General features: G+C 44.4%; 1 long non-coding RNA gene across 1 annotated transcript in view; it reads right to left on the bottom strand.

The window, feature by feature from the left end:
* LOC126425030 (uncharacterized) overlaps positions 1-21494 on the bottom strand; it is a 242047-nt gene that overhangs the window by 95521 nt on the left and 125032 nt on the right. The window contains exon 2 of the long non-coding RNA XR_007576248.1: positions 2442-2537. This is a non-coding gene — a long non-coding RNA (uncharacterized LOC126425030). The remainder of the gene's footprint in view (positions 1-2441; positions 2538-21494) is intronic.

Below are 21494 nucleotides of genomic sequence, written 5' to 3'. Positions count from 1 at the left end.
TGAAGGAGAATAAATTATTGATTATTAAGTCTCTGTTATGCGTATATGTTGCCGGGGGAAACGCTACGAAGCTGTGCACCAGCGCAGTACTTCCCTGTAACACTCACATCAGTTGTGTTACAGAGGCGCTGGGCTCAGCGGTAGATTCTTGTTCTGTGGTAAAGTGTTTTGCTGACAGCGTCGCAGTCGCGTGTGTGTTTGTATTTGCCGCTGCCGTGCAGAACACAGCAGAGCGGACGGGGCCGTCGCTGCGGCCACCCAGATGGGTTTTCCAGACACGCCGCCGCGTCATGGCCGACGCGAGACGTACGCCCACCAGAAGAGGAAGTGCCAGAAGACTGAAAGCGCCTTTCTCGGTGTCACTTAATTGGTATATGAGGACCTGGGCAACAATGCGAGCACAGGTAGGTCACATGTAGGAACCTTGTTTCTGCGTCCAACAGTAAACACTGCCCGTCCCCCTGGTTTATCACCTGTACACCGGAGTAAGAGGTACAGTCAGTTCCACAAGAAGGTGCACGCCATAATTTTAAACGTAAAGTCAACAGCGACAGCTCTGGTAGTGCTCTGGAATCTGTACTCAACGCGCTTTTGCACAGTGTACAGATAAACAGTGTTAGAGTTGAATGATTTGTGTTGTCGGTTGCAGTTTTCGCTAATTGCATCTACTTGCAGCCAATTTAAACGCTGAAAAAAGTGCAGTATTTATCAAAAAAGGCCTTCTGTTGTTCGTTAAGAAGCCATTTGGTTAGAACGAGGCAAACTGGGTGCTTGAAGTGGATAATGATCCGGAACATTGCAGCCCCCTCTGTACAGCGTGCAAACAAGACAATGGGGCGTCCACGATGATTGGCCTGCAATGTTTCCGGATGAAAATCCGATCGAAAATGTTTGATCACATATTAAGATGAAGCTAAAAGGTGAGCTGCGATCACAAGCGCGCATTCTGTGTCTTAGTGAAGGGTGAAAACAGGAATTTAAATCAGCAGCAATGGGAGCAAAGCTCAAGAACGAAGGAAACTAATAACGGAAGGAAATCTTAGAAAAGTACTATTAAAGGTGGGTAGTTTCCCCCGAAAAGAGCTTCAAATGACCGATGTCATCTCACTAACACTTGTAAACGCAAGGACGCGATCGGCTGAGCGCGCGTCATCTGCTAAAATGGAAGATATATCAGGCGACAGCTGTAAACGGGCGCGTAGCGGAGTAAAATACGGGCACTCAAGTAAAAGGTGTCTTACCGTCCACAGCTGAGAGCAGTGGGGACAAAGCGGCGGAGGATCGCCACTTAAGATGCCGATGGCTAAAAAGACAGTGGCCTATCCGGAGCATAGTTAAAATTACCTCCTCCCGTTGACGAGGCGGGAGGAAGAGGTCCAAGCACAGGGAAGAGGTTTCATGCCCCGTAATTTATTATCCTGAAGTGCAGACCAACGTCTGTGCCTTGAAAGAGCAACAGGGCGACATAAAACGCTCTGTAGATCGGCATAGGGAACCGCGGGAACAGGGAGCGAGGAAGAGAGGCTGCAGCCTTCGCCGCTATATCGGCTGCCTTGTTTCCACGGATACAAACATGCCCTGGGACCCAGAGGAATGCCACAGAGTCACCCCCCAAGTGAAGCAAGTGGAGACAGTCCTGAATCCGTTGGACCAGAGCGTGGACGGGATAAAGAGCTTGGAGGTTGAGAAGAGAGCTGAGCGAATCCGAGCATACTGTATCCGCAGATGACGACGGATGTATTGGACAGCCTGGAGAACAGCGTAATGCTCCGCAGTAAAAACCGAACGCTGGTCGGGAAGCCGAACTGCAATAGGAGTTTCGCCAATAATAGAGGCACTCCAAACACCAAAGGAGGTCTTGGAGCCGTCAGTGTAAATAAATATGGCATCCCCCCATTTGTGGGCACAGAGCAGCAAATGCCCGACGATAAACGAGAGAAGGGGCACCATCCTTCTGAAGCTGACAAAGGTCACGGAGAAGGCAGGTCTGGGGGCGAAGCCAAGGTGGCGCCGTACCCACATTTAGCAAGAAAGTTTTAGGAAATTTGAAGGACAGGGAATGTAGCAGGTGACGGAAGCGGATTCCAGGTGGTAATAGAGACGAAGGGTGTCCAGCATACCCTAAATCCAAGATGGTGTCAAAAAAAAGCGCACGGGTCGGATGAGCAGGCATGGCAGACAGACGGCTAGCGTAATGACTCAGAAGGACAGCTCGCCCATTGGGCAGCGCAGGTTCAGCAGTCTCAGCGTAAAGGCTCTCCAAGATTTGGATGTGGAACAGCTGAACAAAATAAAGTTTCCAGAAGTAAAATCTTCGACTTTTTTTGGTTCGCGCACTTTACTTGTACGGGTAGCGACAGTAGTGATAAAGAGAGCCACGCTCAGTTACCGTTCACCTGTTTTTGCGCGCCAGTGAAGGCAGAGAGACTGACTGTACTCACCAGTTAAGGGGCCGACGGTTTCCCTCTTCCTGGTGGATGGAGCTCTGGTGGCAACCGATGCACATCTTCTTACACTCTGCTCAATCGCTGGATGTCCTAGAAAAAAAAGAAGCAAAACATAGTGAAATGTCAGAAAAATACGAAGGGCTAATATCAAGGGCGCAGCAGCGTGCTGGTATTTTAGCCTCAGAGATCGTTGTTTGGTGACATGCTCACAATTGGCCTAGCGTCTGACTGAATGCGAAGCGGAATTCTACTTTTATTTCAAAGAAGGTAACAAAATTTGCCGTATTTACAGCCTGGTCAGCTTCAGACGATTTCTTTGTAAGTTGTCTCTGTGCCAACTGGTTTCATGATACCCTCCATCTCTTGCTACCTTGAACTTCACTTTACATCCCTACCCAACCATTATACCTGTTATAACCAGGAATAGCAACATAAATGTGTCACCGTTCTACAGTTTATTAACACAACAAGCACCAACTTGTACAGGGTGCTTCGCTTAAATCTGGACAAACGAAGCTTGTTTTTTTTTTTTAAAGCAAATTTATTAAAACAAAATATAAATGAAAATCCTTTTACATACAGGTAAAGGTATCTTTGAAGAGTGACATTAGTCCATGTAACCCCCTTTAGCCCCAATGACCGGCTCCAATCTTGTCCTGAAGCGATCGCACGCACTATTTAAAACAGCCCTGCCCGCATTCGCGAATGCTGCTTCAATAGCTCAAGGTACCTTTCTTCAGCCGTGCGTATTTGCGATATATTCGTTCCCTAAATCATGCTGTGTAATTTTGCTTCGTAGGTAACACGCCTTGCATTAATGTGAAGCTCCAGTTTTGATGGTAAGCGAGACATAGGGGGCCGGGGGTGGAGCGGGGGGGAGGAGGGGGAGGAGAGAAAGCTCATATTAGTTTCCTCGAAAGAAATGAAGCGATGACGTGGAGGGAAGTAAGCACATAATTATTTACAAAATATTTCCCGTGAACAGCACTCCACAGCTTCACTGAACTTACGGAATGGCGTGTCGGAGCCATCCAGAGCGGCTATGACGTGTGATTATTTTTCGACGGCCAGATTGCGTTAAGGCGGCGGCAGGACTCCCCCCTCCCTTTTAACACGATATGACGACATTCGTGACTATTATAGATCTCAATGGTGTCTGTTCTCTATGACATGACCCAAAGAACAGACGCCACTCATATCTATAATTCCACGGGGCGAGTTGGCTGTTTCATGACGAAGTTTCTGAGTGGATGGACGACCAACGTCCGAACCCCAACGGAAATCAGAAATCTGCGAGTTGTCAGTTAATGGGCGGGGTTCGTGCCGCGAGCAGGAAGTCGGGAATTTTGGTCTGATGGAAAGCGTGTTTGGATGGCCGAGGCGGTTAAACAAATCATTCTAGACAAGCGGAACATCCTGGTTCGAATCTCGGTCCGGCACAAATTTTCAACCCTCGCCGGTCTACTGCTGGGATCACTAATTTTCCGTGTGTGTGCGCGCACGTCCGTACATGTGTATGTGTGTGTGTGTGTGATTGTGTGTGTGTGAGTGTGTGTGTGTGGAGGGTGAGCATGATGCGGATTCGGTTTGGGGAGTTCTTTACCTTATTTGTGGACAAGGTTGGGGGACAGTTTGGTATCCCTGCCATACGATGATTACGGCTTTGTTTCGCCAGCTTTGTCTCCGCTTTGTCCATCGTCACTCAGTGAGGCGTGGAGTTCTTCACCGTAAAGACTCGTAGATGTGGACACTGATGCTTTGTGCGTCTTTATGTTTCGCCTCCTTTTTCTTTCTCTTTCGTCCCGTAAAGGTCTTTTTGTCGGGGATAAGACGTTCAAAATGAATGAGTCCTTGTCATCTGTTCTCGGTGGTAAACATCGTCCTACAGTGTGTGTGTGTGTCTGTGAGAACGAGAGAGAGAAACAGAGAGAGAGAAACAGAGAGAGAGAGAGAGAGAGAGAGAGAGAGAGAGAGAGAGGCTGAACACGTCAGACTTGGTGATGAGATCAGATGGGACGTGTTGTAAACACGCTACGCACAGCTACAGCCGCTCCGTGTCTGCCGAAACCCTTTGGCCTCTTCTCTTGCGTCTGCTCTCATGATTTGTAACGATCGATAACATTGACCAGGTATTCTTTATGTATTTATTCATATTTGATTTTGGGAAGCAAAGACCACACAGTCAACAGTACTTACAAAAGTGCCATACTAACATAATTGCAATTTCCACAGTACAACAGTGGAGGGAGTTCGATGTACAAACGTAAGTTCTTAATGTAAAATAAAGACACTGGAAGATGAACACCAGACATCCAAGAGTAGTTACAACGGTGCTAAGATAACATTTCTGCAATTTTCACAGTATAACGATGATAAGAGTGCGTAGTAGGCTCCAAAGATAAGTTCGTTATATAAATTAAAGAATTCAGAATTACGACCCAGGATTCAGTTCATGCCGAGCCAGTTCGAGAGGAGAATGACATCCACTCCAACTTATTATTGAAACTTGGAGAATAGCATCGTTTTCAAAGATAAGTTAATTAAGCGAAGTAAAAACACAAACAGACGTTCCTGTATTCGAACCGGGCTGGTTCAATGGGAGGACAAGATCAACACAACTTCTGGGTCAAAGTTGGATACCAGCGTTTTTTAAATAGTTAGGGAGCAAATAATACTTACTCGTACATGCAGGGTGTTTCCGTAAGAGCGTGCAGAAATGTAACAGGACGTAGAGAATGACCCTCTGAACAATTTGAGGTAACGAACCTGGGGTCGGACAAGCCAGCTCAAGGAGGTATGGAAGTAGACTTGGCTACCGCTTTGTCTAGCATTACTGTTTTACAGCTTATTTACAAGTAACATGCGTACAAGTTTACACGTCCTGTGCTGTTTGTTTACGTGTAAATTCTTTATTTCCTGTAAGGTGTAAAGAAGGACGAGCCTGATTACTAGGCAGTCATGACGCCGGGATGGCCGAGCGGTTCTAGGCGCTACAGTCTGGGACCGCGCGACCGCTACGGTCGCAGGTTCGAATCCTGCCCTGGACACGGATGTGTGTGATGTCCTTAGGTTAGTTAGGTTTAAGTAGTTCTAAGTTCTAGGGGACTGATGTCCTCAGCAGTTAAGTCCCACAGTGCTCAGACCCATTTAAACCTTTTTTTTTTGTGTACTTGTCCATAAGGTGGTTCTGTTGTATCGTATTTGTTCCATGACAGAACATGCTAAGAATCAACGACAGAGCCATTCATTACTCAGCGCTATTCGGAGACGTAGAGTACAGTACGATGGAGCGGTTCAGGTACACTATTCCCTAGTCGCTGCATTGGAAGGGGAGGCCCTATGCCATGGCCTGCGAGGTCACCCTTGTTTATTAAAACTTTTATCCATTATGGATGAGGATCACTGCGACTGTGATGAATAAAGGTTCCTTGAAATTACTGCAGCCAGTCGGCTTTTGTTTTATTCTTCAACTTTTTTTGTCATTTCATTTCTGGTTTGGAACCGCCTTGCGATTCATCATCAGATGGTAGGCCTGTATACATTAACTGGCTGCAGCAGTGTGGGAGCCATGTAGCTGTGGCAAGATGTATAAACGAAATCAGTAAGCACAAGAATTATTCACATTATGAGATAGATTTTGTTGCTTTACTTACAGTGATTAGAATCCGTTGGTTCCATCTCATAATGTGAATAATTCTCGCCACACTCAGTGCTTACATATTTCGTTTATACACCTTGCGACAGCTACATGGCTCCCACACTACTGCACACAGTTAATATACGAGGGTGAGTCAAATGAAAACCTTAAATTTGTAATAACAAATCGAAATTTCTCGCCGTTATCCTGTAAATTGGTAAGCGTGCTACAAACACCGTGCAGAATGGCCTGTAGGTGGCAGCATAGTGCAGATGCACACATACCGTATAAGTATAAAGATGGCCGCCCCACTTGCGACTTGCACCAGGGAAGAACAGCGTTCTGTTATTCGGTTTTTGCGTAGTGAAGGTGTGAAACCTATTGAAATTTATCGACGAATGAAAATTCAGTACGGTGATGCATGTTTGTCACAGCAGCAACGCTACGAATTGAGTAGGAAGTTGGCACAACGAGTTGTGACTTTACAGAACATAGGAGCAGTTGAAGCCATAGTGAAGGAAAACCGCCGAGTGACACTGAATGACATTGCTGTATGTTTACAGATTAGTCATGGGTCAGCACACCACATTGTGCGTGATGGGTGACGCGGCAGCTGACTCCTGAAATGAGAGAATGACGTGTTGAAGCTTGTGAAGAACTTACTCGGCGCTTTGAACGAGAAGGTGATGGCTTCCTTGCAAGAATCGTTACTGGGGACGAAACCTGGGTTCACTTCCACCAACCGGAAACGAAGAGAGCGAGCAATGAATGGCGCCATTCCTCATTACCAAAACCAAAGAAGTTTCGAACAGAACCATCAGCAGGGAAGGTTATGCTGACTCTCTTTTGGGACGAAAAAGGCGTCATTTTGGACCATTACATGCCTAGAGGGACCACTGTTCACAGACCTCCTAAAAACTCATCTGCGGCCTGCAATCAAATCAAAGTGACGTGGATTGCTGTCAGCAGGTGTCCTTTTGCAACATGACAATGCAAGGCCCCACACTGCCCGTACAACCGTTGCAACAATCACAGACCCGCATTTCGAGTGTCTTCCTCATCCACCATACTCACCAGACCTTGCCCCAAGTGATTTCCATATATTTGGACCACTCAATGGGAGGAATGAAGTTCCGTTCTGATGAAGAGGTAGGCCACACGGTGCATGAGTGGTTGCGCGGACTACCAAAAGAATTTTTTTCTAAAGGAATTTAGCACTTAGTAAGCACAGCAGGACTTGCATTGAGCGTGGGGGAGATTATGTTGAAAATTGGTACAGCTCTGCACAATAAATAATATTTAAAAAATGTTTAAGCTTTTCATTTGACTCATCCTCGTATGTACCATCTGATGCGGATCGCTAGGCGGTTTGAAATCGGTAATGGAATAATAAATAAATTGAAGAACAAAACAAAAGGCTACTGGCTGCAGTAATTTCAAGATACCTCTTTTCCCTTGATTGTTTCGTTTGGGGATATCAAACGTGATTTGTGTATGATACCACAGTGGATACAGAGATGGAGTTAAATACCGGAGTTGTAGTTGCCCGTGACGCTATTGGAAATACACCAGGACATTCCTCAGGGTGCGTCAGAATCTTGTTCGCCGATGTCGTGCTTGCATTGAGGTTAATAGCCGTCAGTTTCAGCACATTTTGTAAGATGCAGTAAAAATGGTACGTCCATTGTGTCAGTGATGATATTTCTGCAGTTAACTGTACGTAATGTAAATAAAGAAATACACAGCAATGTTATTTTATTCCTATTAACTCCTTAAGCTGGCTTCTCCGACCTCAGGTCCTTACCTCAAATTGTTCAGTGGAGCCTCCTCTATATCGTGTTAAATTTTTGCACGCTCTTACCGGAACACCTTGTATATCAACCCGGTGAAGCAAAGAACTTACACTTGTAAGGAGGGAGAAGCCCCTCGCAACCAATTTATTGTACAGGACCGCCTGTGCGGCCGAGTACTTGGTGCACGCCAATATGACGTGGTTCAGATCCGCCGCCGCCGGTGTTCAGAATAAATGATTTTCAGCCGGTGTAGGTGGGCGGGGTAACGCCCGCGCCCCAGCCTCATGCGGATGAGGGAGGTCACGTGACGTCTACTAAGCACCACCGAGGGGAACCACGGCCGAGGAGAGACGTTCGGTTGTGTGGCCGCCCTTCTAGTGCTAGATATACGCGCCATTCACGGTTCCAGTAGGAATAAGCAGCTTTCTTGGCCGTCGAGTTGAAATCTGTATAAGGGATCGGCGTAGGGCGGAGCTGTTCTTCCGTAATGCTCCTCCTAGCGAGGCGATCAACGGTTTCATTATGGTGAATACCTTGGCGCTGTTTCATCCACAGTAAGAGGACGTACATGCCCAACGTCCGCGTGTCTATTGTGGCGTCTAAGAGATTCAAGACATACCCGTTAGTCTGTTTACCGAAACCCGGATGCTGTATTTTCTGCAACACGCTCTGCCAGTGCTTGAGTATCGATACTAACTGGGAAGTGTATGTGCCATAGTAAATTGCATCCCTGATAGCGAGTAACTCCGCCGTGTAGACAGACGGACGATGGAGGCGGCAGTGCTAACATTTGGCAAGTGTCGCTAGAGGGGCGGAAGAAGGCGTATCCCACACCCCCCCCCCCTCACTCCTGGAGCCATTTGTGTAGATGCAAGCATAACGTAACTAATAAATAAATTGAATTACCTATTACCAGTCAGGACAAAACACTTTTAACTGACGTAACCAGACACGCAGAAGGTATAAAGGGAAGACCTATCACACTGTAGGTAACTCACCTCTTGCTTCTTCCATTAAATGCACTTTCAATGTTACATTAAAATACATCCACAACCTATTACGTATCTTATTGTCATTATCTAAGTTAGCAACAAGTTCAAGCAAAATTATTTATATAAATATATATAATTTGATATTTATATTTTCTTTAATTTTTGCTTCTGTAAAATTTTCAACTAAAATGTATCAGAAATAAAACTGCATTTATATGATAGAACATGTAAAATCACACAATGTACGACCTGCCATATAAAACAGGCAGCACGTCTTTACTTGAGAAATACGAAAATAAATAGATAAAATAAATAGATGTAAGCTTATTATGGCTAACGTCGGGCAAGGAAGTGCCCCAGGTAGTGATTAATGTTCGTCCCCGTTCTGAAATCGGATGGCCCAATACGAAAACGGGGCTGGGGTGAAGAAACTACCAAACAGGGAGGTCGCCAGCGACCGAAACGTGTCACGAAATGCATAAAATGTTTGTGGCACACACAAACGTATGGATTCAAATGGCTCTGAACACTATGGGACCTAACTTCTAAGGTCATCAGTCCCCTAGAACTTAGAACTACTTAAACCTAACCAACCTAAGGATATCACACACATCCATGCCCGAGGCAGGATTTGAACCTTTGACCGTAGCGGTCGCGCGGTTCCAGACTGAAGTGCCTAGAACCGCTCGGCCACAGCGGCCGGCACACAAACGTGTAAGGGGCAGTCAACTGAAAACGGGACAGATGGAACAAAGTAAGGAAACTGTTTATTATTTCAGAAGTAATAGCCATAACTGTTTACACATTTATCCCATTATGAGACAAGACGGTCAGTGCCTTCAGGGAAAAAATGTTGCCGGTTTCCTACGCAATCACGATTGTACCGATGCGTGCATCTCTTCGCCCGAAGAAACTCGACGACTACGAACGCCTTTCTTCAGAGCTCCAAAAAATACGGAAATCGCAAGGGAGGAAATCGGGACTGTATGCAGGACGTGTAGCTTCTGCAGCGTATTCGAAACAGCCTCTGCAGTATTTTGGCGGGCATTATCCCTCAACATGGTGATGCCGTCCGTCAACATTCCGGAGCATTTGGACGTGATGTTGCACTTGCGTTTTTGCGAAGTGTCCACATACCACTGTGCATTAATTGTGGAGTCGTGTTGCAGCAAGTCACTGCGCATTGCGTCCTTCCAGTCAAAGAAAAAGGTCATCGTGACTTTCCCGGAGCTGGCGTGCCTGTTGTTTCGGTTACTCTTGTTTTGTTGTTGTTGTTGTAATCTCCAGCCCTAAAACTGGTTTGATGTAGTTCTCCGCGCTAGTGTATCCCACGCAAGCCTCTTCATTTTCGAATAACTACTGCAACTTACATTCTTCCTAGTCTGCTTACTGTATTCACCTCTTGGCCTCCGTCTACAATTTGTACACCCTACACTCCCCTCCAGTACTAAACTGGTGATTCCTTGATTTCCCTTCTTCTAGTCAAGTTGTACCACAATTTTTTTCTCCCCAATTCCGTTCAGTATCTCCTGATTAGTTACGTGCTCTACCCATCAGCATTCTTCTGTAGCACCACATTTCGAAAGCTTCTATTCTCTTCTTGTCCAAACTGTTTATCACCATGTTTCACTTTCATACATGGCGACTCGATACAACTACTATCAGAAAACATTTCCTAACACTTAAATCTATAGTCCATGTAAAAAAAAATTCTCTTACTTGCCAGTACCAGTCTCCATTTTATATCCTCTTTACTTCGACCATCAACAGTTAGTTTGTGACTTCTGAAATTTTCCCGGAGTATTTCTTCTTCGAATAATTTCCGGGTATGCAGCCGGATCCCCGTAAATAATTAGAAGAACAGTTAGTTTGTTTTCCAAATAGCAAAACTCGTCTAGTACTTTAAGTATCTCATTTCCTAATCTAGTTCCCTCAGCATCGCCTGATTTAACTAGACTACATTCCATTATACTTGTTTTGCTTTTGTTAATGTTCATCTTATATCCACTCCTCAAGACACTGTCCATACTGTTCAACTGCTCTTCCAGGTCCTATGCTGTCTCTGACACAATTACGATGTGATCAGCAAACCTCAAAGTTTTTCTTCGTTCTCACTGGACTTTAATTCCTACTCCAAATTTTTCTTTCGTTTCCTTTACTGCTTGCTCAGTAGAGAGATTGAATAACATCTGGTATAGGCTACAAGCCTGTCTCACTCCCTTCCCAACCACTGCTTCCCTTTCATGTCCCTCGACTCTTATAACTGCCATCTGGTTTCTGTACAAATTGTAAAAAGCCTTTCGGTCCCTGTATTTCATCCCTGCTACATCCAGAATTTCGGAGAGTATACCAGTCAACATTGGCAAAACATTTCTCTATGTCTACAAATGCTATAAACCTAAATCTGTCTTTCCTTAATCTGTCAGTATTGACTCACGTTTTACAACATTTCTCCAGAATCCAAACTGATCTTCCCCGAGTTCAGCTTCTACCAGTTTTTGCATTCTTCCGTAAAGAATTCGCATTAGTATTTTGCAACCGTGACTTACTAAACTGATAGTTCGATAATTTTCACACCTGTCAGCACTTGCTTTCCTTGGAATTGAAATTATTATATCCTTCTTTGAGTTGAGGGTATTTCGCCTGTCTCATAGCTCTTGCTGAGCAGATGGTAGAGTTTTGTCATGGCTGGCTCTCCCAAGGCTATCAGTAGTTCTGACGGAATATCGTCCACTGCTGGGGCCTTGTTTCGACTTGGATCTTTCAGAGCTTTGTCAATCATATCTCCCATCTCATCTTCGTCCCATTTCATTCTATTACATTGCTTGCAAATTCACATCCCTTCTATAGCCCCTCTGTATACTCCATCAGCCTTTCAGCTTTCCATTCTTTTGTTAGGACTGGTTTTCTATCTGAGCTCCTGATATTCACACATATGCTTCTCTTTTCTCCAAAGGCCTTTTTAATTTTCGTGTATGCGTTAACTATTATTCCAGTAGTGATGCATTCCTCTAAATCCTTACATTTGTCCTTTAAAATGCTTAGACATTTCCAGTTCTTGCCAATCTCATTTTTTAAATTACTCTCAAAGAGCTGGAAATTTGGGGAAACAAATAGTATACTGGTGTTTCTGTGCGTGAGTAGTCACTTGGTATGGTAATCAAACTCAGCTCTGCAACTGCTTTCGTAATACGAGCCTGCGCTCGTAAATACCCACGCTATTGTTTCTGTGTGTGTGTGTGTGTGTGTGTGTGTGTGTGTTCTCCAGTGCGAGTTCTCCAGCCAGATGCGCCCTCCTGACGACGTAAGTTTCCGGAACACCACAGGCTTTCAACGAAGCACTGCTACGTTGCGAAACTTTTTCAGCTCCCTGCCGTGAAAAACCGGCGATAGGCGGAGAATTTGTTTCGCACCCGTCCTGCTGTACAACAGACGTGCTCCATGGACTGCAGAACACGATGTCACGGTGAGCTGTATGAAGTTATGAGCGTGGGCGACCGTCTGGTATCAAGCCTGTATGTCTGGAACCGATAGCATTGTTAATGCTTAAAGTAACCCGCGTAAGTATGCATACCATTGGCCTGAATAGCTGTTGATTACTTTATTCACTACGAACAGTCGATTGTACCGGCATCAATAATTTCACAATAGTTTCTCTCATAAATATGAATACTTTTCCTATGTTTCTGAGTTAGCAGAGCTGAGATATCACCGAACAAGTGAGGAATGGTATGAACATCTGCCGATGGCTTGCAGACACTTGTCTTCAGAGTTAGTTTTGTGTTCAGCTATCATTTGTCACCTGTGCATTTACTCTTCTGATATGTACTACGGTACATTTCTTACATTATAAAGTATAAAACCAACGAGGGAGTCGTTCGTAAGCATTTTTACAACCGTTGATGTAAGGGAATACACCAGCGCTAGAAAAGTCCCAACACCAAGAAGGAGTAGTGCGAAATAAAAGGAAGATGGCACGCTTGTTTCTACATCTGAAAGATGACGTCTGTTCAAATTCTGCGCCAGTCGCAGAAGTCTGGCGGCAGTAGCGGCGTTCGAGAATGCAAATAAGGATTGCATTAAATACACGCTGTAACAGTCACGAGCGTTAATTAGGTTTGAGACTGGACGTATGAGTCGATGCTAGTCAAGAAAGCCTTTAAGGCAAGAAAGACTCCATTATCAACGTCTCATTAAGTTTCAGCGAGAGTGTGTAGTGTGGCTACGAGAAGCCGTATGTTTCTTCTGCGACACTGCAGAAAGACTTGGCAAGGACGTAGCCACTGTACATGATTACTGGCACGAGAATGTACAGTCACAAGGAGACTGGGCTCCAGTTGGCGTCGTGGCTCTAAGGAGATGGGAGACACTCTACAGTGGAGTGTGCGCTGATTTGAAACTTCCTGGCAGATTAAAACTGTGTGCCGGACCGAGACTCGAACTCGGGACCTTTGCCTTTCGCGGGCAAGTGCTCTACCGACTGAGCTACCCAAGCACAACTGACGCCCCGTCCTCACAGTTTTACTTCTGCCAGTACTTCGTCTCCTACTTTCCAAACTTTACAGAAGCTCTCCTGCGAACCTTGCAGAACTAGCACTCCTGAAAGAAAGGATGTTGCGGAGACACGGCTTAGACACAGTCTGGGGGATGTTTCTAGAATGAAATTTTCACTCTACAGCGGAGTGTGCGCTGATATGAAACTTCCTGTCAGGAGACGAGGTACTGGCGGAATTAAAGCTGTGAGGACGGGGCGTGAGTCATGCTTGGGTAGCTCGGTGAGAGCACTTGCCCGCGAAAGGCAAAGGTCCCGAGTTCGAGTCTCGGTCCGGCACACAGTTTTAATCTGCCAGTAAGTTTTGAAGACTACAGTGTCCGGCGTGTAGCTCTGACACATCGTACTGCATCTGCAGCAGCAATTTGAGCAGCAGTTGGCACCACCGTGACACAATCAGCTGCTACAAATCGGTTACTTCAAGGACCGTTCCGAGCCAGAAGCCCTGCAGTGTGTGTTCCAGTAGACCCCGAAACACACGCCATTTACAACTTCAGTGGTGTCAGGTGATAGCTCATTGTAGGGCACGATGGAGGTCTGTTGTGTTTTGTGATGGAAGATGGTTCTGCCTCGGTGCCAGTGATGGAAGTGTGTTGATTAGTTGCAAAATATGGAAAAAATTGAAATAGAAAGAAGAAACTTTGAAATCGTTCTAGCAAAAAGTGACGGTAGATAGTTGCTTTCCTGTGTTTGAAGGGAGTACAAGGCAGACGAAATGTTTACTCCTTCTTAGCCAAGTGGCAGGACAGTCCCAGATGGAAGTTTCGACCTGTTTCCTACTGTTCACCTTCAGTACTGTAATTGACGAGTAGATTTCTAGTTGCAGTGTTGCTGCAAGATGACGCTGGCGCGCTGCAGAGTACCCGAGGTTTCATCATTTAAACTGTCCGAAGAAAGTTGCATTCTCATATTTTACATAAATAACTGCTGGAAAATGGCGTGAGATTAACGTTCAAAGTCCCATCGAGGACCGCGTCATCGGTGACAGAGAGCACGTTCGGGATGGGGGCGGTGTCGTGCGAAGCCGACCACGGCAGTGTCAGGGGAAGCATTCGGGTACTCTAAAGCAACGCGGCGGAATTAAGTGAAGAGACCGGGTGGGTGAGGTGTGAATTGGACACGGTGCCCTCTTCATTGCGAGTGCAGCGAGCTGACACTTAATGCGTTCAGTTCCGTGCAGCCCAGCGACTTTGGTGGTAGGGGCGATATGACGCGGCCACTGGCTCGTGAAGAAGGAGCAACGCGACACCGTCCGCCGGAGGGTCAGCTGACCCTCTGGGAGGTCGAAGGAGGTCAGCTGACCCTCTGGGAGGCCCCGCCACCCGAGCCGGCCGCACACGGAGACCGGCGATCCACCCACGCTGCGACGACGCCGGACAGGGCACGGAGGTCACAGGTCTGCCTGTCCGCAGCTCGCGGGGTCACGGGTTCTATTCCCGGCCGGGTTGGGGGCCGGCCGGTTTGGGGACTTTCTTTCCCCCGGGGACTGGGTGTTTGCGTTATCCTCATCATTTCATCATCATTATTCGTGATAGTGGCTAGCTTGGACTGTGTAAATATAGGGACTTTGTACGGGCGCTGATGAGCGCCCCACAAATCAAACAACATCAAACGTGTCTGGCTGCCGCCTCCTGGTGCCGCTGCCGCCACTGTCGACGACCTGGAGTGGTGCGCAGTCCAGCAGCCTGGAAGAAGTCCGCCGTGCCACCTGATAGGTCGTTTTTCATGATCATGTTAACTGAAGTTCGGAAATCAAGTGGTAGTCTCACAAAGCTGTTCAACACAACCCACACAAATCGACTCTGAAGTTTACCAGAGAGAACTTTAAGTACTTTAATTCATCTACATCTACATGCATATTCTGCAAATCACATTGTTAAAGTGCATGGCAGCGCGCGGAAAAAACGAACGCCTACACACTTCCGCGCGAGCTCTGATTTCCCTTATTTTATTATAATGATCCTGTCTGTTTATGTAGGCTGGCGACAACAAAATATTTTCATATTCGGAGGAGGAAGTTGGTGATTGAAATTACGTGAGAAGATTCCTCCGCATCGAAAAACGCCTTTGTTTTACTGATGTCCACCCTAAAACCTGTATCATGTCCGTGACACTCTCTCCTCTATTTCGAGATAATACAAAACGTACTGCCCTTCTTTGAACTTTCTCGATGTATTCCGTCAGTCCTACCTGGTAAGGACCCCACACCGCGCAGCAGTAGTTTAAAAGAGGACGGATAAGCGTGGTGTACGCAGTCTCTGTTACATTTTCTAAGTGTCCTGGCAATAAAACGCAGTCTATGGTTAGCCTTCCCCACAACATTTTCTATGTGTTCCTTCCAGTCTAAGTTGTTCGTAATTGCAATCCGTAGGTATTTAGTTGAATTTACGGCTTTTAGATTAGACTGATTTATAGTGTAACCGAAGTTTAACGAGTTCCTTTTAGCACTCATGTGGATCACCTCACACTTTTCGTTATTTAGGGTCAACTGCCAATTTTTGCAGCTTTCAGATATCTTTTCTAAATCGTTTTGCAGTTTGTTTTGATATTCTGATCAGTTTATTAGTCGAAAAAGGACAGCGTCATCTGCGAACAACCTAAGACGGCTGCTCAGATTGTCTCCTAACTCGTTTATATAGATAAGGAACAGCAAAGGGCCTACAACACCACCATCGGGAACGCCAGAAATCACTTCTGTTTTGCGGCGCGGTTTGAGGCGCCATGTGACAGACTTCGTGAAATCTCCCCCCGGAGGTTCGAGACCTCCCTCGGGCTTGTGTGTGTGTGTGTGTGTGTGTGTGTGTGTGTGTGTGTGTGTGTGTGTGTGTGTGTGTGTTTTGTCCTTAGTTTAAGCTAGATTAACTAATGTATAAGCCTAGGGATCGGTGACCTCAGCAGTTTGGTCCCTTAGAAATTCACAAACATTCACCTCTGTTTTACTCGATAACTTACCGTAAGTTACTACGAATTGTGACCTGACAGTAAATCACGAATCCAGTCATGTAACTGAGACAATATTCCATAAACACGCAGTTTCACTACAAGCAGCTTGTGTGGTGCAGTGCCAAAAGCTTCTGTAAAACTAGAAATAAGGAATCAGTCTGAAATCCCTTGTCAATACGACTCAACACTTCGTGTGAGTAAAGACCTAGCTGTGTTTCATAAGAACGATGTTTTCTAAATCCGTGTTGACTGTGTGTCAATTGATCCTTCTCTACGAAGTAATTCATAACGTTGAAACACACCTATAAATTCCAATATCCTGCTGCATATCGACATTAATGATATGCGCCTGTAATTTAGAAGATTGCTTCTACTACCTTTCTTGAATGCTGGTGTGACCTGGGCAACTTTCCCTAAAATAATGCGACTTTGGGGAATAGTACTGTGGCTCAATCGGTAACACGTGAAACAGTAATTGCGTAATAAAAGGATAGGTGGTTCCAATGTCGCTATCGTGCTTCTACATTTCATTTTTTTTCTACTTCGAATACCTACATCCTTTAATAAAAAATCGTCAAATGTACAGTCACTTCCACGAGAAAGAAAGTGTACTCTATAATTTTAGTAGAGTTGAAAGTTTTTTTTTTCTTCGGCTGCGCTTTAAAACGAGTGCAAAATATCTGAAGGGTCACGAGGCAGTGCAAAAATGTGCAATATTTTTCAAAATTGCCTTCTGATGTCCGTTAAGAAGCTATTTGGTTCGAACGAGGCAGACTGAAGAGGATAGTGATCCGTAACATCGCAGCCGCCTCTGTACAGCGTGGAAACAAGACAACGGGGTGTCTCTCGATGGACTGGCCTGCATTGTCTCCGGATGCGAATCCGATCGGAAATGTTTGATCGTATATTGAGGTGAAGATTAAAGGAAAGCCAGTACATACTCTGAAGCAGCTGTCGTATCAAATGAGGACGATATGGAGATCGTTACCGAGAGAATGTGCAGGAAATCTCGTGAAAAAGCATGCTAGAAGGGTGCCAAGCTACAACCGATAATGGCGGCGATTGGATTAATCATTAAGTAACTGTGCAATTATTAATAACGTGTATTTTCATGTAAACATATATTTATGTCTTTTATTTCATACAGGTAACGGCGTACGCTTTCTTGTGGAACTGACTGTGTGCTAATGTACACATATGTAATAGTTAGTTTTACGAAACATTTACATCTTCTTTTTTCTGATTACGTATCACACAGAAAATTCCAGTTTTCATTGTATTCATTGAAAGACGCTCCAGTTGCTAATAATAACTTAAAGTCCACGACCGGCTTCGTTCTTCATCTCAAGCGCTTTTCAATTGGATTCTGAAACTACTAATGTTAATACATGCTATGATGGAGCTATAAAAATGGAAAAAGGAAGGTTAGGTGTGCACGGTATAAGCACCGACAGCGTATACTGTGTACCAAGAGGAATGGTCAACACTGACTATTCTGAAAGGGACGACCGCTCAGAGCAGAAGTGTCCAGTAAACGCGTGCTCTAAAATGCACACCTTAAGACCTATGAGCGTATCTTCTTCTTCGATATTCTGAAACAAATCTCTTCCATAGCAAGCTTTTTGCTCTCCATGTTCAGACATGTGGTAGTATGGACCAAAACAAAAAAAGGTTTCTGTGAAATATGGGCTGTAAGGCGCGTCCCTGAAAGAGATATGAGCACTTGTTCATCTTCCGTGTTCTGAAACACACCTCTTCTATTGAAAAAGTGCTCGTACTTTTTAACGCGTGAATTTCAGAGATCATGTTACCAGACATTTTTTCTTGTTTTGGCCCATACTAACTCCAACAAAAATATAGAAAGCGAAGACTTTGCTGCAGAACATATCTACGTCACAAATCGACGATGGAGGAAGTGCTCATAGTTCTCAAAAGTGTGCATTGTAGACCCCGTGTTTAACAGACACCTTTTTTTTGTGGATCCATACTACCACGTCTCAAACAATGAAAAGCAAAGAGCTTGCTATAGAAGAGATTTGTTTCAAAATCTCGAAGATGAGTGTATTTAAAAGCCCAAGTTAACTACACACTTTTTGCTTCGAATGATAGCCTTTAGCCTCAGTACTGAACATTCCTCCTCGGATATCGTGTATCACTTAGAGAGTGCTGTAGGGAAGCAACGTCAAGTGACATGAAAGGAAGAATCAGGTGGATTTAAAAACTTGTGTGCTCAATGACATCGTGAGCATAATTGTGTATGTCACTTTTATGAAACCTGTACAACTGGATACATTAAAAGCACCAGGTGGTTATATTTAATGTGCAGCTACTCATGGAAGTGCGGTGTGAGCTGTGAGTAAAGTACGGCAGTGGAACATGTTCGATATGCTAATGCATTAACGGAGAACCGATTTACTCTGGAGAAAAAAAAAAAATTTTAATTTTGGCCACCAGGTTCAAATCTGGCGCTGTGAATGCACGAAAGACGTGTGGGAATTATTCCATATGTAAAGGATTAGGAACGGTACGTTGGCAGAGGAGGTCAAACAAGCGAGAATGGCGAAACGTTGAGTTTATTATTAATGGCCGTTTACACAGTTTGTCCAGTGTGAGCAACGGAGACGTCTTCGAAATGCCGCACAGGGCCAGAGTTCCATCTGGCAGTCAAAATTCGAACTAAATGTTTTCCAGCGTAAATCGATTCCGCGCTGATGCACTAGCGTATGTACCAAGTTCTGCTGCCATGCGATGAGTACAACCTACACTGAACCTCCGTCAGTAGCGGCACTTTACTTATAACCACCTGATATTTGAGCTTTGAGAAACAGCAACAGTATATGCTGACATTAGAATTATTTCATCCTTTACCAATAGAAGTGCGCCCTTATAGCTGAGTGGTCAGTGGGGCGGTCTGTCACGGCAAGGGGCCCAGGTTCGATTCCCGGCTGGGTGGGAGATTTTTCTCCGCTCAGGCACTGGGTGTTGTGTTGTCCTCATTATCATTTCATCATCACCAGTGTAAGGCGACGGGAAACCACCACTAGAATCACTTCCCTAGACGCTCATGCGGTGGACCTCTCTGACGAGGCTTGCCCCATGACAAGACCTGCCACAAGGCAGAACACAAAGAAGAAGGCTAAGAGTAATTTTTGCATTCAGTAGAAGTGTAAGATAACTGCAGTGGACGTCCTCCAGTGTGAAAAAGTTAAAATGTATGTATGCAGACTGAAGCTACAAATGAACACTTTTACCATGGCTGGGATTCGAATCCGGATCTCCCGCTCACTAGGCAGATGCTCTGACCTCTGGCGACCCTGAGTCTTGGTACGAATTTTCATTCGCTGCACCAGTCTGCATATATACATCATTGATGGTTCAGACTTGAAAACGTCTCTCGGACTGTACAGTTTAAGAAAAGTTAAAACGCAGGCAATTGTAGAGAGCAGTCGCGTAGCTTGGACGCATTGTGGAGTGCTCACAAACACCTAGGTTCACCTAAGAGCGAGTGCTCCTCAAGACTGCCGCTAAACGCCAGAGGTCAGCTCCTGCCCCAGCCGAGGTCCGCGCAGCTGTGTATTCGTCAGCGCGACCTCCCGAAGTGTGACGCGGACACCGACCGACTCACCCACGTTCCGAGGTCGCTAAGGACGCTCGCCTTGCTGGAAGGCGAGAGAGCGGTGGTGATTCGTCATCCGGCGAAGGTGGTAGGGGCCCACTTAGCGAACGTCTGTCGCTTTAAGAATGCGCGCTGCGCGAATCTGACGTCAGCAGCGGTGAAGGTGCTGCCGTACCGTGGCGATCACACGCAACACACGCTGGCGCTCAATGTTCTGATCGTGACTGTCCGAATCATATCGAACCCAGCGAACGCAGAAAAAAAGAAAGGCGTTTCTTGTGTGCGGTAACACGTCTGTACGTCTTTACGTTATTAAAGGAATGACCAGAAACGCTTTTACATGTTCACATACTCTGAAACACCTGAAGAGTGTCTGGCAAGGAATATTTTAAATAGATGTTGTCTCTTCCCGTGTCTTCCATATTTTTGTTATATGAGCATTAGCCTGTGGAGCAAGAAATGTTTCTGTCGCTAACTTCTCGTCTCCTAATTCTGCAAGCAGTTAATTTATGAGGATTCTGTACCAAAGAGCACATTTAAAAAAATTCAGTGTAAACAATACTTTAGTTTTGATGTTCCCCCCATATATATATATATATATATATATATATATATATATATATATATATATCCGCGAACGAAATTATCATTCAACCAAGAAAAATAAATTTATTTGATTAAAATTCAATACTCAGAAAACTAAATTTAAAAAATACAAAAATTATAAAATTTATTCAAATTCAATAACATGAACTGAACGATATTTATTTTATTCTTTACCTCGATAAATAAAAAGTAACCCAAAAATTTTCGTTAATTTTTCATCGTCTTCTGAAAAAATTTTAGTATAACGATCTGGATAGGTAATTTTATGTTTATCATCTAAAACTAATAAAACTTTTTCACCACATTTAGTTACTAAAATTTCAGCTTTTGAAATACTGTAAGATTTATTTTTTCTGGTCTGACAATTTAGTGAATACTTCACTACAACCATTAATAGAACTATTAAGTTGACTTCCTACAATTTCAACGCCACCATTCATTATTATTATTATTATTATTTTTGCTTTTATGTACATAGAAAAAAATTAATTCTTTTAAAAAATTAAACGTTCAGCAAAATGAATGTAACATGAGAAAGCTTCGAAGAAGGAATAGAATTAATTATTTCTAGTTTATCTAAATTAGACATCAGAGGTAAAGAAACATATATGTTTAAATTCGAAAATATAGAAATTATCTATCTAATTATTCGTTACAAAAAGAAATACAAGATAGAAAAATACATCTAAATTATAAGATTAAGATTAAAGTGGATAAAATGAAAACAACTCCGAATAAACACAAAGAAAGATTAGTATTTATTGTTCAATTTTCAACAGCTTCAAATTCTGGAACAATTATATTGTTTTCTTCAAAAAGTTTAAAAAAGACCATTTGGATATTCTATAGGAAGTTTATGTAAAGATCTCATATAATTTTAATTTAATATTCTCCACTCGGATACCAAG

This window comes from Schistocerca serialis, chromosome 10, assembly GCF_023864345.2.
Source record: "Schistocerca serialis cubense isolate TAMUIC-IGC-003099 chromosome 10, iqSchSeri2.2, whole genome shotgun sequence".
NCBI classification, from domain to species: domain Eukaryota; kingdom Metazoa; phylum Arthropoda; class Insecta; order Orthoptera; family Acrididae; genus Schistocerca; species Schistocerca serialis.
Note: the sequence above shows the minus strand (reverse complement) of the source record. Positions and strands in the feature narration are given on the sequence as shown.